The sequence below is a fragment of the Manis javanica genome, chromosome 2 (genome assembly GCF_040802235.1).
Source record: "Manis javanica isolate MJ-LG chromosome 2, MJ_LKY, whole genome shotgun sequence".
NCBI classification, from domain to species: Eukaryota; Metazoa; Chordata; class Mammalia; order Pholidota; family Manidae; genus Manis; species Manis javanica.
This window is the reverse complement of record NC_133157.1, coordinates 87311659-87326432: the sequence shown is the minus strand read 5'-3', so window position 1 is coordinate 87326432 and position 14774 is coordinate 87311659. Positions and strand designations below refer to the sequence as shown.

At 41.7% G+C, this 14774-nt stretch overlaps 1 protein-coding gene and 1 pseudogene across 1 annotated transcript in view; one reads left to right on the top strand and one right to left on the bottom strand.

Annotated features, from left to right (window-relative positions):
- LOC140847731 (endogenous retrovirus group FC1 Env polyprotein-like) overlaps positions 1 to 14774 on the top strand; it is a 491917-nt gene that overhangs the window by 63788 nt on the left and 413355 nt on the right. The window lies entirely within an intron of this gene.
- Positions 10869 to 14563, bottom strand: LOC108398553 (alpha-2,8-sialyltransferase 8F pseudogene; annotated as a pseudogene).

Below are 14774 nucleotides of genomic sequence, written 5' to 3'. Positions count from 1 at the left end.
GATAATCCTCAAACCAGAGGATTCAGCCTATGCAGATTAAGTAAATGTACTTTATAGTGCAATCTCTCACTAAGCACAACATATGTTTCTACACTTGTTTACTCATTCCTAACAACCATGCTAGATTGCTCACAAAACTTTTACCAAACATTAGACAAAGTCAAGCCTCTCTTTAAGCATTTTTCTCTTGACAACAGCAACACAATCATAATTCTCAAGCCAGAGGATTCAGCCAGGTTCAAAGTCCCATGCGGATTAAGTCCAAAGCTCATCCATTCCAGCCATCACATGGCTGCAGCAGCCAGGGGGTGCATCCAGGACACAAGGATTGTAGAAGCAAATAACCGTGATTGTTGGGGGCCAATTTGCTGTTATTCCAGGAATACACAGGAGGCCAGCTTCCAGGCCTTTTTCCCAAGGTGCCAGAAGAGCCAGCCATCGCTGGTCCATGTGTTGAAATGTCCGGGGCCATGTCCATTTTATTCTTAAGTGCTGCACCCATCCTTGCAACGCATGTCCACTAAAGTGGGTGCCCTGATTGCTCTCAATCACCTGTGGCCAGCATAGGCTGCAAAGAGACACTCTAGGCCCCTCTTAGTGGTTTGCTGATCTGCACAATGTTCAGGGCACTCCTTCCGGGCTCGGCTGACTTCTTCAAAGGTCAGTGGTAAGCCCCACTGACAGGCTAGAGCCCACACTGTCTTTTGCCCCATGTGCAACAAACACTGATGTAGCCATTGGGCCACATTAGAGGCAGGCTTTCCTTCTAGCCAGCGCACCTGGGCCAATACATCTGCTTCATCATTCCCTGGGGATACCAAATGCAAATGGCCAGTCACGTGATATATGGTAGGTGTCTGTGCCACACCACTCCGTGGACTTTGGGTACAGTCTCGCACCCACTCTGCAATGGGATAGGAGGTTATTGCTGGTCGGAGCTGTTCTGGGGATGGGCTCTGTAGCCACCAGGCATGGTACACAGCAGCCAGTTGATTCTCTATAAAGGTGACCCGGACCAAGTCTGTTCTCAGGTGCAATGATTGATTAGGAGTTGTGACCAGGCCCCATCTGGCAGCAGGAGCAGCAGCAGTGGCAGAAGCAGTAGCCTTAGGCTTGGGCCACGGGCTGGGCTTGGCACGGACAGTAGCGGTGGTGGTGCCTCCATGACCACACGAGTGTAGACACACGTCCCTCGGCGTGAGCACCACTTCTCCCCATCATTTCTAGGGGCAGCCCTCCCAAAGGTCGCACCCAGTACGACAGATTTCAGATTCAGAGAAATCCTACTGACTGCACCAGAATGTAAGTCTGGGGAGAGGAAATCCCATTGCAAAATACCTCTAAAAACCGAAAACAGTCAAAGGGAGAAAAAGTTTAAAACCCGTTTATGGCTCACAAACTGCAGCACCCGGCCATCTTTCTTCTCTTTCCTGCTCCAGCAGAACCAAACACCAGCTGTCCCCTCACCTCTCAGGTACAGATAAGCCCTCCTAGCCCAGGTAATTACCCATTGATATGGAGATGAACTTCTCCCCACCCCTGAGGAATAATGCAAATGCACTAAAGCCATATTTCTCTCCACCTCTGAATGCCTATTCATATGCAGATATCCTAAAGCCAGACGAGATATTCTGGAAATGTTACAATTTTACCCACAGTGTATTTCTACTGTGTTTTTCCACAGTGCAGTATAACTCCTTTCAGGTTCCTGGACCCAATTCAGTGGGGGGTGGGGTAGGGGGTAGGGAGGACAGGAGTCCCTGGTTGGGGGTGGTTTCCCCACACAGAACACCAAACTATTCTTGAACACCAGCAGGATGTCCAAGAATTCAACTCAATTCTGATGCTTCCTGCCTGGAAACAGCACCAGATTCCCCAGATTAAGAGCTCCATTTTACAAGACTGCCCTTCACCCTCCCCCCCCCCTCCTGCCACTCCAGATGCTAGTCGCAAGCCCCAGGCAGTTCCTTGTGCTTCTGACCAAGAGGCTATGATTGGAGATTCCCATGACCTCCCACTTAGGTTCAATTAATTTGCTAGAGTGGCTCACACAACTCAGAAAAACACTGTTTAGCAGCTTAGTAAAGGATACAAATTAACAGATAGATGAAGAGATACATAGGGATGGTCCCAAGCCTGGCTGGGTGGCGCATGGAAGCGTTCTGCTTCCCCAAGCACGGATGCTCTCTCTGACAGTGAAGCAGGATGCAAAAGAGAAATAGAACTGCCCCTTTCAAGGGTTTTTGCAAGGGCTTCAGAACATAGTCAGGATTGACTAAATCACTGGCCATTGGCTGATTCACCCTCCAGGCCCCACCCTGGGGTGATGTACAAAAGTGTCTCATTAACATGACAAGACACCCTTTCACCTTTAAGGCTCTGAAGTGTTTTCAGGGGTTATGAATGAAGACCAGATATACCTGAGAAATATATATTTGGCCATTTGAATGACCCAATATATATTTCTTATAACTCATTATGTCACAGCTACATTAGGTCTGTCCAGTCCTCCATTGTTGGCCACTTCGGTTGTTTTGCCTAATGTGAATAATGCTGCAATCGATGTTTATGTAAAGGTATCTCAGTCACTGCTTTCAGTTCTCTTGTATATCTAACTATGAGGGACTTTCTGGGTCCCCCAAGTCTGTTCTCAGGTGCAATGATTGATTAGAAGGATTTGCAGGGCCCACAATGTATTATAGTCATTGTGGGTGAAATTGCAGTATTTCCAGAATCTCTCACTGGCTTTAGTGCATCTCCGTATCAACAGGCATTTCTAAGGGGCAGAGAGAAGTAGTTCATCTCTGTATCAGTGGGTAGTTACCTGGGCTACGGAGGGCTTATCTGAACCTGAGAGGTTGCAGGGAGGATTTGCTTGCTTCTGCCATGGTAGGAGAGAGAGACAGACACCAGACAGCTTTTATAAGCAATAAATGGGTTTTAATCTTTATTCTCCCTTTGACTGATTTTGGTTTCAGCTAGGTATTTTGCCCCGGGATATCCTCTCCCTGGAGTTACAGTTATGGTTACTGTTTATTAGAGAGAAAGAGTACAGAAGAAACTCAGCAAAGGGAATAGGCAGGTGGGGGGAAGTCCTGAGGAAGCCAGGTGCAAGCTTCCAAGAGCTCCCTGTATGCGGAGTCACAGGGCCGGTTATTTCCTCCTGCGCTGAAGTTTGACAACAGGTGAGAAGTGTTGTCAACCAGCATAGCTCATTAGAGATTGAGTGCTTGCTACTGACTGAATGTTTATGTTCTCCCAAAATTCATATGTTGAAACCTAATCCCCAAAATGATGGTATTTGGAGATGGGGCCATTGGGGGTATTTAGGCCATGAGGGTGGAGCCCTTGTGATGGGATTATCACATTTATAAAAAAATGTTGCTTCCTCCCTCTGTTGTCCACCATATGAAAATACAACGGGAGGAGGACCACCTGAAAACCACGAGGCAGGAGCACAGAGGCCTCAGATCTGCAGGCACCTTGATCTGGGACTTCCAAGTCTCCCGAACTGGGAGAAATAATTGTTTAAGCCACTCAGTGGTAATTGTTAGAGCAGCCCAAACTAAGATAGTACCCAAGATTTTTACTGGGGGCTGGTTATATAGGCTCCCTCTGCCTAACACGTTCCAAAATTCCAAACTCCCAGAAGAAGGGCAGGTGTTGTACACTTTAGGCACAGTAAACCTCATCAACTGGAGGCATGGTGGGAACACTCAGGAAATCTGTTTCCAAATGCCAGCCAATGGCCAATCTTGCAAGCAGGTCTTTCTTCTACACTGTCACCCTGTTAACATTCAGTGGATACCTATGGTACATACAGCCAAATAGCCTTTGATGGGATAGAACTTTGATAAGAAAAACACCTGCATATTACAAAACAAATGTGGGGAAAATAGCATAAAAATTTTTAGACATCCATTCATCTATCATATAGACATATCCACACTTAATATTTGGACATAATTCATTACTATTGCTTCTTCTAATCATCTTTAAATAAATAAATATACTATTATATGAATTCCGAATTGTTAGTATGTCCAAAGTATTCTATAGTGGCAGAAAAGTTTTCTATAGATACAGATAAATACTTCACTTTCAGTTATATACTTTTTATGTGTTTGTGTGTATACTTAATTTTTTGAGCAATTTTAGTTTGATTACAAAATTAAGCAGAAGAAATAGACAATTGCCATATAACCCTAAACCTGACTCATGCAAGCTTTCCCCACTATCAACATTCTGCCCTAGAGTAGTATACTTGTTATAATCCATGCACACATCATTATCACCCAGAGTCCATAGTTTACATTAGGGTTCACTCTTTGTGTATATTCTGTGGGTTTTGAAAAATGTATGACATGATGTATCTACAAATGTAGTATCATAGAGAACAGTTTCATGGCCCTAAAATTCCTCTGTGCTCCACCTACCCATCCATCCCTCTTGCCCCCCAAATCCTGGACAACCACAGATCTTTTTACTGTCTCCATACTTTTGACATTTCCAGAATGTCATATAGCTGAAATCATACACGTATATGACCTTTTCAGACAGGCTTCTTTCACTTAGTAAGATGCATTCAAGGTTCTTCCATGTCTTTTCTAAGTGACTTAAGACTCTAAATGGCTTAACAGCTCTTTTCTTTTTGGCACTGGATAGTATTCCATGTTTGGATGTACCACAGTTCATTCATTTGCCTACTGAAGGACATCTTGGTTGCTTCAAGTTTTGGCAATTTTGAATAAAACTACCATAAATATCTGTGAGCAGGCTCTGTGTGGACATAAGATTTCAACTCGGGTAAATACCAAGGAGCTCAATTACCAGATTGTAGGGCAAGAATATATTTAGTTTTGTTAGAAACTGCCAAAGTGTCTTCCAAGGTGGCTGTCCATTTTGCATTCCTACCAGTAGTGAATGACAGCTCCTATTCCTCCACCACTAAAAGTTGGTGGAGTCAGTGTTCTGAATTTGGCCATTTTAATAAGTACAGAGTTATAGCTCATTGTTGTTTTTATTTGCATCTCCTTAATAACACAGGTTGTGGAGCATCTTTTCATATGCTTATGTACTATCTGTAAATCTTTGATGAGATGGCCCTTAAGGTCTCTGGCCCATTTTTTAATCAGGTTGTTTTCTTACTGCTAAGTTACTTGTATATTTTGGGAAAGAGTCCTCTACTAAACAGGTCTTTTGCAAATATTTTCTCCTAATCTGTGCCTTGTCTTCTCAATCTCTTGACAGCGTCTTTCACTGCAGAAGTTTTGAATTTTAATGAAGTCCATCTTATCAATTATTTTTTTATGGATTGTGCCTTTTGTGTTGTACACAACCTCTTTTTAAATATAATTTTAACATCTGAAAAATATTCTGTCATGTTAACTTGAGAAAATGTTTGCAGGTTTCCTATCTCTAGATTACTTTCCTAATTTTCTCTACATAGAAATGCTGCTTTGAGAACCATTTCTAAGTACTAGGTATTCTTAAATTGAGATCTAATTCACATACCATAAAATCTACCTTTTAAAGTGTAGTTCTGTAGTTTTCCTATACTTACCAAGTTGCGTGACCATCACTACTATGTAATTCCAGAGCATTTTTATCTCCTCCAAAAGAACCTGGCACCTGTTAGCTAATACACCTCTCCTCCCAACCACAGTCAGTGGCAACCACTAAATCTACTTTAATAGAATTTGCCTACTGTGGACATTTTGTGTACATCAAATAATATGATATTTGGTCCTTTGTCTCTGGGTTTGTTCACTTAGAATAATGTTTCTTTGATGCAATTTAATTTAATTTTTGTGTAATGTGAGATATGTGGCCAGGCTGGCTTGTTTTTTTCAGGTGGGGTGGATATCTATGTCTACTTGTTCCACCACCATTTGTTAGAAAGGTTATCCTTTCTCTGTTAAATTGCCTTGGCATCATTGCCAAAAATCCATGGACAATACTTTTTTGGTCTATTTCTGGGCTCTTTATTGTGTTCTGTTGCACTATGTGTCTGTCCTTTTACCAACCACCCTGATTACTGTAGCTTTACAGATTTCTTGAAATGAACTTGTATGAGCTCTCCAACTTTTGTTTTTCTTTTGAAGAATTGTTTTGGCTGTTCTCTGACATTCCTAATAAATTTTAGAATCTGCTTGTCAATATCTGCAAACAAAAGTAAGTTTTCTGGAATTTTTATTAGACTTGTACTGGAATCTATATAAGTTTGGGGAAAATTGAACTCTTAACAATAGTGAGTCTTCCAATCCATAAACATGTGTTGGATTTATTTAGTGTTAGAAATGGCATAAAACTAAATGTGATTTATTCCCAAAGGAAGTAACGCTTAAACAAAAGGGTATTAATAAGAAGCCTACATGTCAGAACATGTACCAGGGAGTCACTCCGTCTGGGACGGGGAGGGAGACTGAGAAAGAGCCGGCTGTGTGTCACTTCGAAAATTGCAGAAAACATTTTGAACCAGCCAGTAAAGTTGAGACAAATGTAAAGAAAGACTAGTATGGACATAACTTGCTTAGGTGACATCCAGGAGAGACTGTGAACCCTGTAGTAGTCAGTCAGTGAGGAACCAGGGGAGGGATAAGCATACTAAAAAAAAACTGCTAGTTGTAAACCCCCGATGTGCCTGCTCCCCAAACACCTGACCCTGCAAGGCCGCCATCAAAGCGTCGCTCCGCTGTTCTCTTTGTCTCCGTGTGCACTTACTGAGTTCGGGCCAGTGAGTGTGTTTCTCACATTTAGATACTCTTTGATTTCTTTCAACAGGATCTTGTCACTTTCAGCATCCAGATCCTGCACACATTTTGGTAAATTTATGTCTAAGTAACTTTTTTTGATACCATTGTAAATGGTACTTTGTTAAAATTTCAAATTTCAGTTGTTTCTTACTGTTCTATAAAAATACAGTAGACTTTTTGTGTGTGTTGTTTATGTCCTCCTACCTTGATAAACTTATTAGTTCTAGGAGAAGTTCTGTAGGGATTTTTTGGATTTTCTCTACAGGCAATCATTTCTGCAAATAAAGAGACCTTTTTCTCTTTCTAATTTGTATGAGTTGTGTGAAACTCAGCATAACAGTACTAATAAATCTTAAAAGGATTATGTTGAGTAAAATAAGCAGGACACAAGAGAGCACAACTCTGTGATTCAGTTTATGGGAAAGGAAAAACAAATCTAATCTAGAGGGACAGAAAACAGATTGGTGGTTGCCTGGGGTAGAGGTGGGGACTGACTGCACAGGGAAACCACCTTTAGGATGATGGGAAGGTCTAACTCGAGGTTGTGGGGATGATCACACATCTGTTTAAATTTTCAAAACTCATCAAAGTATATGGAAATGTGTGTATTTTATGGCATATAAATTATACCTTGATTTATTTTAAAATGACATAGGTAAGTTTCAGGATCTCAGTTTGTGATTGACAGAATCAATTCTGATTTTACCAAATTGCTTGTTGACCTTTCTTGGGTATTTATTCACATACCCACCTTCCAGATGGTATGTGACCTTAGGCAAGTCATGTCTCACCCATAAAACCAGTTTCCTCCTAGTGAAATGATAGACAATAATCATTATTAACCACAGTTCTTTTAGGGACTGTTTTCTGAGGTAATCTATATCAGTAACTTTAAACAATGCCTGACAATAAATTGATCAGAAGGTAATAACTATCACTATTACCTATTTGGTTAGTACTATTAAAAATCAAAGTAAGCATTTGTGTTCCTTAAAGGAGCTCATGGCAAGATGAGGGTAAAAATTGGGCTAAGAGAGACATCCTTGAAACGACAGCTGTGGTGAGGTTCTGGTGCCACGGGAGATCAGTCTCTTGAAGGCGCCTTTCATCCGATGATACTCATTCCTGAAATCTTGAAACCTCAGGCCTCACGTGTTCTTTTCGACTGCTGGCATGACTCACCTCAAAATTTTTTCAGTATGGCCTGTTCCCAGGAAACTGATTTTCCACAAAGGCAATAGAAGTTCCCTTCCTAGTGATGCTGGGGTTCTTGTTTGCGGAGTCAAAGAATGAACTTAGCAAACAGTCAAGGTAGGAGAGCCAGGGAGAGGCTTTTATTTAAAGACACAGTGAGAGAATAGAGCTCCTGGCTCACACCAGGAGGGGACAAGAGAGTCCATAGCCATGTGTTGTCTAGGGATTTGTAGGCGGTTGAGAGACAAAGAGTTGGATGCAGATCCACCAAATGGTCTCTAATGTTCATTTTTAAAGAGACACTAAGTTTCTTATCTGTTTTCTAGACTATTTTGTGGAGTTAACATAAGAAATTTATGTTTTGAGCTTTTCTCAGAATAGCGGTTTCTTGTTTGCGAGTATATCAGTCAAGGCTGCTTGTTTTGCTTTCAAGGTGAGCTGAGTTACTGACTTGATTAGGGCTGGAGGAGAAAAAGCAGCATCTGGGTAAAGTTAAAGATTAACTGGGCCTTTTAGCAGGCTAAAGTAAATTTTACAATAGTCTCATTTAATTGACACAAACAAGACATGGGCTATGCTGAGGCATTTTCTTATCTGGCAGATATTCAAACATTTTAGGCTAAGTTACTTCTGGCTTTTTAGTTTTAACTAATCTTTATTGCAGAATGCTTATATTCCTAGTTCGATATTTTATTTTAGAGAATTAATGTGACTTTGTCTTTGCTTAATTGTTTAATATGGAGTTTTGGTAGGGGTCTTTTTCTAGAGGCCCTCACCCTACTCTGACTACACCCATGGTCTCACTAGGGCATTCCTTCCCTGGAAGCTTCTAGAAACCAAAGAGAGCCTGGTGGGCCATCAGGCCTGGGTTCTCCGTGATAGTCCAGGATAATGGCCACACACTAGAGTTTAAAAGATTTTAGAGTGAAAGCACACTTGAAAATAGTGCTTGTGTCAATCACACACATCCAAAATGCCCCAACTTGTAAAGGTGGTGATTTTCTTTGTTTCCTGGGATTCCTTTTACCCCAGAAATTGTACCCCAGATCCTCCTGTCCAGTGGAATGACCTTCTAGTCCCCTCCAGGAGGAAGGCAGAGATTGGCAAACTCAGAGACTGGCAGCTTCTTTGTTCTGACTCATCGTCAAAACTTGTGATTTCACAACTGTAATAGTTACCTATCGCTGCATAAAAAACTAACACAAACTCAGCAACTGAAAACAATACACATTTTTTTGAGCTATATTAACAGGTTTTATTATAATGTAAGGGAGTGGTGAGAAAATGGTAATTGTCATCTACATAAGCTTTATTTTATATTTTTGTTTAAATTATTAGTCTTCTCAGGTAAACATATACTTTTCTTTATTAGAATTAAGTTTTGGAGTGCTTTAATTCTATAGGTTTCCTATAGGACCAAGCAAGTCAGTCTATTCCCATTTCACAGATGTGGGGCCAGGCCACCACCTGTATGATATATCCTACCCTTGAGTGGCAGTTTTTTAGATAAAAAACATGATTTTACTTCAAATATTCTCATTTTGATGAATTAGAATGGTGAGGACAGCTTTTTCCCCTATTATATTCACTCATAGAATCTTCTTCATGTGGTAAAACCTTACCTATTTTTTAGGTTCGATTCAGAAATCTCCTCTTTTCTGAAATAGAGTGCACTGAAATTGATTAACTATTCCTGCCTCTGTTTTTCACTGCACTCTTCACAACTTCTGTAATAACATTTGTCACACTGTATCATTGCTGATGATGTGCACATATGTCTCCTTCTGCAGGACTGAGTCATCTTTCTGTCTCCCTCATGGAGCCTGTTACAGGGTCTGGCATGAAGTAGCTCTTCACTAACTTAAAAAAAAATTGAATGTGTGACACCAGAGACAATAAATAAGAAAACTCAGGTATGGTAAATACTCATGTCCTTGAAGGAGATCCTGAAAGTGGGAGAGGAAAAGATTTAAGAGCAAAGCAGGAAGTTAATATGAATTATAAAGAGTGATTCAAAGGTACAAATAAAGGATGGAAAGAACTGGCTTAAATCCAACCAATGCATCATCTCAGCTAAGACCCAAGTGAAGGTAATTACTGGCAGACATATTACCATACAAAGAAAAGGATTTCATTCCTGAATATCAGTGGTTTCTTAAGCACATAATTTTCTTCTACGTACTCTTTAAGACAGGAAGAAAGATGAGATGGATATTATTGATTATAGGCCTGCCAGAGGAAGAACCCCTGGGAATACTGTCAATCTGACTGTTCCCTGCCTTTCATTATCAGTCTGCTGAGGGTTGGATTTGGCTGTCATAAATATCATCAAGGAAATATTAATTGAGACTCTACCTATACTTTGCCAAGAGTTTTCACATTTTCTTAATATGAGTTAGATATCACACTCTTCATTTGACAGGGAGTAGGATTAAAGACCAGAACAAATGTATGAGTTACTGACGTTGCAAGCATAGTTGGGAGCTCTGATCAAACCATGTTTGGGGGCTCTTCCTATTGCCCTCTACAACCACCTCTTTCAGGGTCGAGAAACATTGTTACTTGCTGGCTGCACTATATTAAAACCATTCCCACTGAAGACACTTTGCTTAGGCTATTTCACATTTTTTTAATTATGGTATCATTAATATACAGTCACATGAGCAACATTATGGTTACTAGATTCCCCCCATTATCAAGTCCCCACCACACACCCCATTACAGTCACTGTCCGTTAGCATAGTAAGATTCTATAGAGTCACTACTTGTCTTCTCTGTGCTATAATGCCTTTCCTGCGCCCATCCCAATACATTATGTGTGCTAATTGTAATGCCCCTTAATCCCCTTATCCCTCCCTTCCCATCCACCCTCCCCAGTCCTTTTCCCTTTGGTAACTGTTAGTCCATTCTTGGGTTCTGTGAGTCTGCTTCTGTTTTGTTCCTTCCATTTTTGGTTTGTTGTTATACTCCACAGATGAGTGAAATCATTTGGTACTTGTCTTTCTCTGCCTGGCTTATTTCACTGAGCATAATACCTTCTAGCTCCATCCATGTTGTTGCAAATGGTAGGATTTGTTTTCTTCTTATGGCTGAATAATATTCCATTGTGTATATGTACCATATCTTCTTCATCCATTCATCTACTGACGGACGCTTAGGTTGCTTCCATTTCTTGGCTATTGTAAATAGTGCTACAATAAACATAGGGGTGCATATGTCTTTTTGAATCCGGGCTCCTGCATTCTTAGGGTAAATTCCTAGGAGTGAAATTCCTGGGTCAAATGGTATTTCTATTTTTAGCTTTTTGAGAAATCTCCATACTGCTTTCCACAATAGTTGAACTAATTTACATTCCCACCAGCAGTGTAGGAGGGTTCCCCTCTCTCCACATCATTGCTAGCATTTGTTGTTGTTTGTATTTTGGATGGTGGCCATCCTAACTGGTGTGAGGTGGTATCTCATTGTGGTTTTAATTTGTATTTCTCTGATGATTAGCAATGTGGAGCATCTTTTCATGTGCCTGTTGGCCACCTGAATTTCTTCTTTGGAGAGGTGTGTGAGCTCTTTATATATTTTGGATATGTCATTTATGAATATATTCTTCCATATTGTAGGATGCCTTTTTGTTTTACTGATGGTGTCCTTTGCTGTACAGAGAAGATTTTTAATTTGATATAGTCCCACTTGTTCGTTTTTGCTTTTGTTTCCCTTGCCTGGGGAGATGTGCTCATGAAAAAGTTGTTCATGTTTATATTAAGAGAGTTTTGCCTATGTTTTTTTCTAAGAGTTTAATGGTTTCATGACTTACATTCAGGTCTTTAATGCATTTTGAGTTTACTTTTGTGTATGGAGTTAGACAATAATGCAGTTTAATTCTCTTACATGTAGCTGTCCAGTTTTACTAATACCAAGTGTTGGAGAGACTGTCATTTCCCCACTGTATATCCATGGCTCCTCTAGCATATGCTATTTCACATTTGCTGAACTGTAATTTGAGGATTCCTTTCATGTGAAGTTCGAGGATTTGGCTATATTGTTTGGGCATCTCATGGAAGGCCACGTTTAGGTAAATTGTCATAGTAGTGATGACTGACAGGTAGGTGTGTTTTCTAGTTTTAGGGAAGGGCCAAAACCCATACAGCTTCACATTTTCACACAGTTCAGCTGCCACCTTGTGATCCTCCAGCCGGAGGACAGGCGATACTCTGTCACACCTTTAGCTCTCCAGAAAAGGTCAAAAGTTTTCAGGTACTTGGGATGGAAAAATAAAACCTTTCGTCTTGCTGTAGATTGCTTCAGCACATCATACACGTTAGAAGAGGAACCGGTGTTGGCCCTGAAGGAAAATGCCGGCAGAAGAAGGAATGCGTCTCTATGGGTTGCGATGTCCTCCAGAAATAGCTTTCTTTTCTTTTAAATTCCCCTGTTTCAGTTTTATGATACTGGGATTTATGGTCGCAAAATTGGTTTTCCTGCCATGTTTATTAACATTTCCGTGGGTGGGGGGAGGTCACCCCTAAACGAAGTCAGATTTATCTATTCCAGCTCCCCAGAGATTTATTCAGGATGCCTCCGTTCCCAAGCACCACGCACCGACCTGCGGTACTTCGTGAGCGGCTGAGACACTGCAAACGTATTGAAAATGTTCTCTCTGATCAGGATTTCGTTTTTACTTTCCACCTCATAATTCACGTTAGTCCCAGCTGGAGTATTATTTTGAGAAACAATGAAGTTCTGAACAGCATCCCAACAGGAAGCAAATTTTGCTCTGAAATTCTCCTATTCTGCTTGTTGCTTCCATGGACAGCTCTGTATGTCTGTGATAATCTGAAGACAGTCATTCTCTGAATACCATTTTGTTTTGTTAAATAAAGCCTCAAAGCCATCTTGCAGATTTTTGCACCTCTGTCAGCTGGAGTGTTTTCTCATTCAGATGGGTGCTGGCCGCGGGGCGCGGCGGCGGGGACGCGGGACTCCCGAGCGCGGCGGCCACTCTGTGCGCGGCCTCCCCGCTTTCCACCACCGACAGCCTGGAGCGCGCGGGTGCGGCGCGGCGCCCCGGAGCAGGCGCAACGGGAGCGGCAGCCGCAGGCTGGCCAGCAGGGCGGGCGGCGTCGCCGCCGCCGCTGCTGCCCCGTCTCCGCGTAGCCCGGGGGGCCCCGACCCGCCGCTCGCCAATACACATTTTTTAATCTCCCAGATCTTACAGGTCAGAAGTCCAGACACAGCCCAGCAGGTCGTCTGCTGCAGGGCCTCTCCTGAGGCTGTAGTCCAGGGGTCTGAGAGGCTGGCTGTGAAGACTTGCCTGGGGAGAACCCACTGTCAGGTCATGGGCTTGCTGGCAGAATTTCTGTCACACAAGGGCTGAGGGGCTGAGGGCTCAGTTTCCAGTGGCTTTGGCTCGAGGCCGCCCTCGGCTCCCTGCCGTAGGGCACATGAGGTCTCTCATTCCCATGGGTGTTTTGGAGAGGGCACAGGAGCAGATAGCCCCGGATGCTTTACAGAGCAACCCAGGGCATGGGAGCGCTGGCTGGGTCAAGGTTAAGTTGTCTGTCAATAGAGTAAAATTCATACTAAGAGGGCAGGTACGTTATCTATAGATACATACGTCTTTGCTTAAAATACTTATTTTGTCTTAATTTTTATATTGTTGTTTAGCTTCCCAACTGTTGGAAGTGGACTGGCCATCTTTGTGAATGAAAACGAGTCACACCTCCCTACGGTTGTAAGTCCCTTCTCACCTAGCCCAGTATTTCTCATTTGTTTTAATTTCACAAGAATACATTGAAAAAATTAATTTGTTTAAATACAGTAAAATACTAAATAACATAAAAAGAAATCCTAATCCTCCTATCACTGCTCATGATAGTTTACTACACATTCTTATAGACCAGAGTTTCACAACCTCTGCATTATTAACATTTAGGGTCAGTTAACTCTCTGTTGTGGAACTGTCCTGTGCGTTGTAGGGGGTTAGTAGCATCCCTGGCCTCTCCCCGCTAGATGCCATAGCACCCTCCCGCAGTGTGGGTAAAATAGAAACATTTCCAGAATGTCTCGCCTGGCTTTAGTATATCTGCATATCAGTAGGTGTTCAGAGGTGGAAAGAAGTATGGCTTTAGTTCATTTGCATCTTACCTCAGGGGTGCAGAAGTTCATCTCCATATCAATGGGTGATTACCTGGGTAACAGAGGGCTTATCTGTACCTGAGAGGGAAGGGGGAGGGCCGGTGTGGTTGCTGCTGGAGCAGAGAATAAAGACGGACTGGGACTGCAGTTTTTGAGAAATAAACAGGTTTTAAACTATATTTCTCCCTTTGACTGATTTTAGTTTTTAGGGGTATTTTGGCCCGGGATTTCCTTTCCCCGGACTGACACACTATCATGAAATTCAAAAATGTCTGTAGACACTGCCAAACATCCCCTGGAGGGGAGGGGCAAAATCTCTCCAGGTTGAGTACAACTGTTTTAGACTTTCCCTATGTATATACCTACATGTGCAAATCAAAATACACATACACAGTTACCTTACTTTGTTTTAAATGGGATCATATTATGAAGTGATCTGAAGTTTGCCTTTTGTACTCAGAGTTATCTCCTTTATACCTTTCCATTATACATGGATACACCCCATTCTTTCTAACCATCATATGGAATCATTATTTAATATTTCTCTATTGATAAAAATTTAGGTTACTTTGTTTTTTGCTATTACAAATATGCTACAATAAAAATCTTTGAATATGTTGAGGAATGTAGTCTCCACAGTTATGTAGTCATATATTTGTAAGATAGAAGTGGATTTGCTGAGGCAGTGTGTGAAAG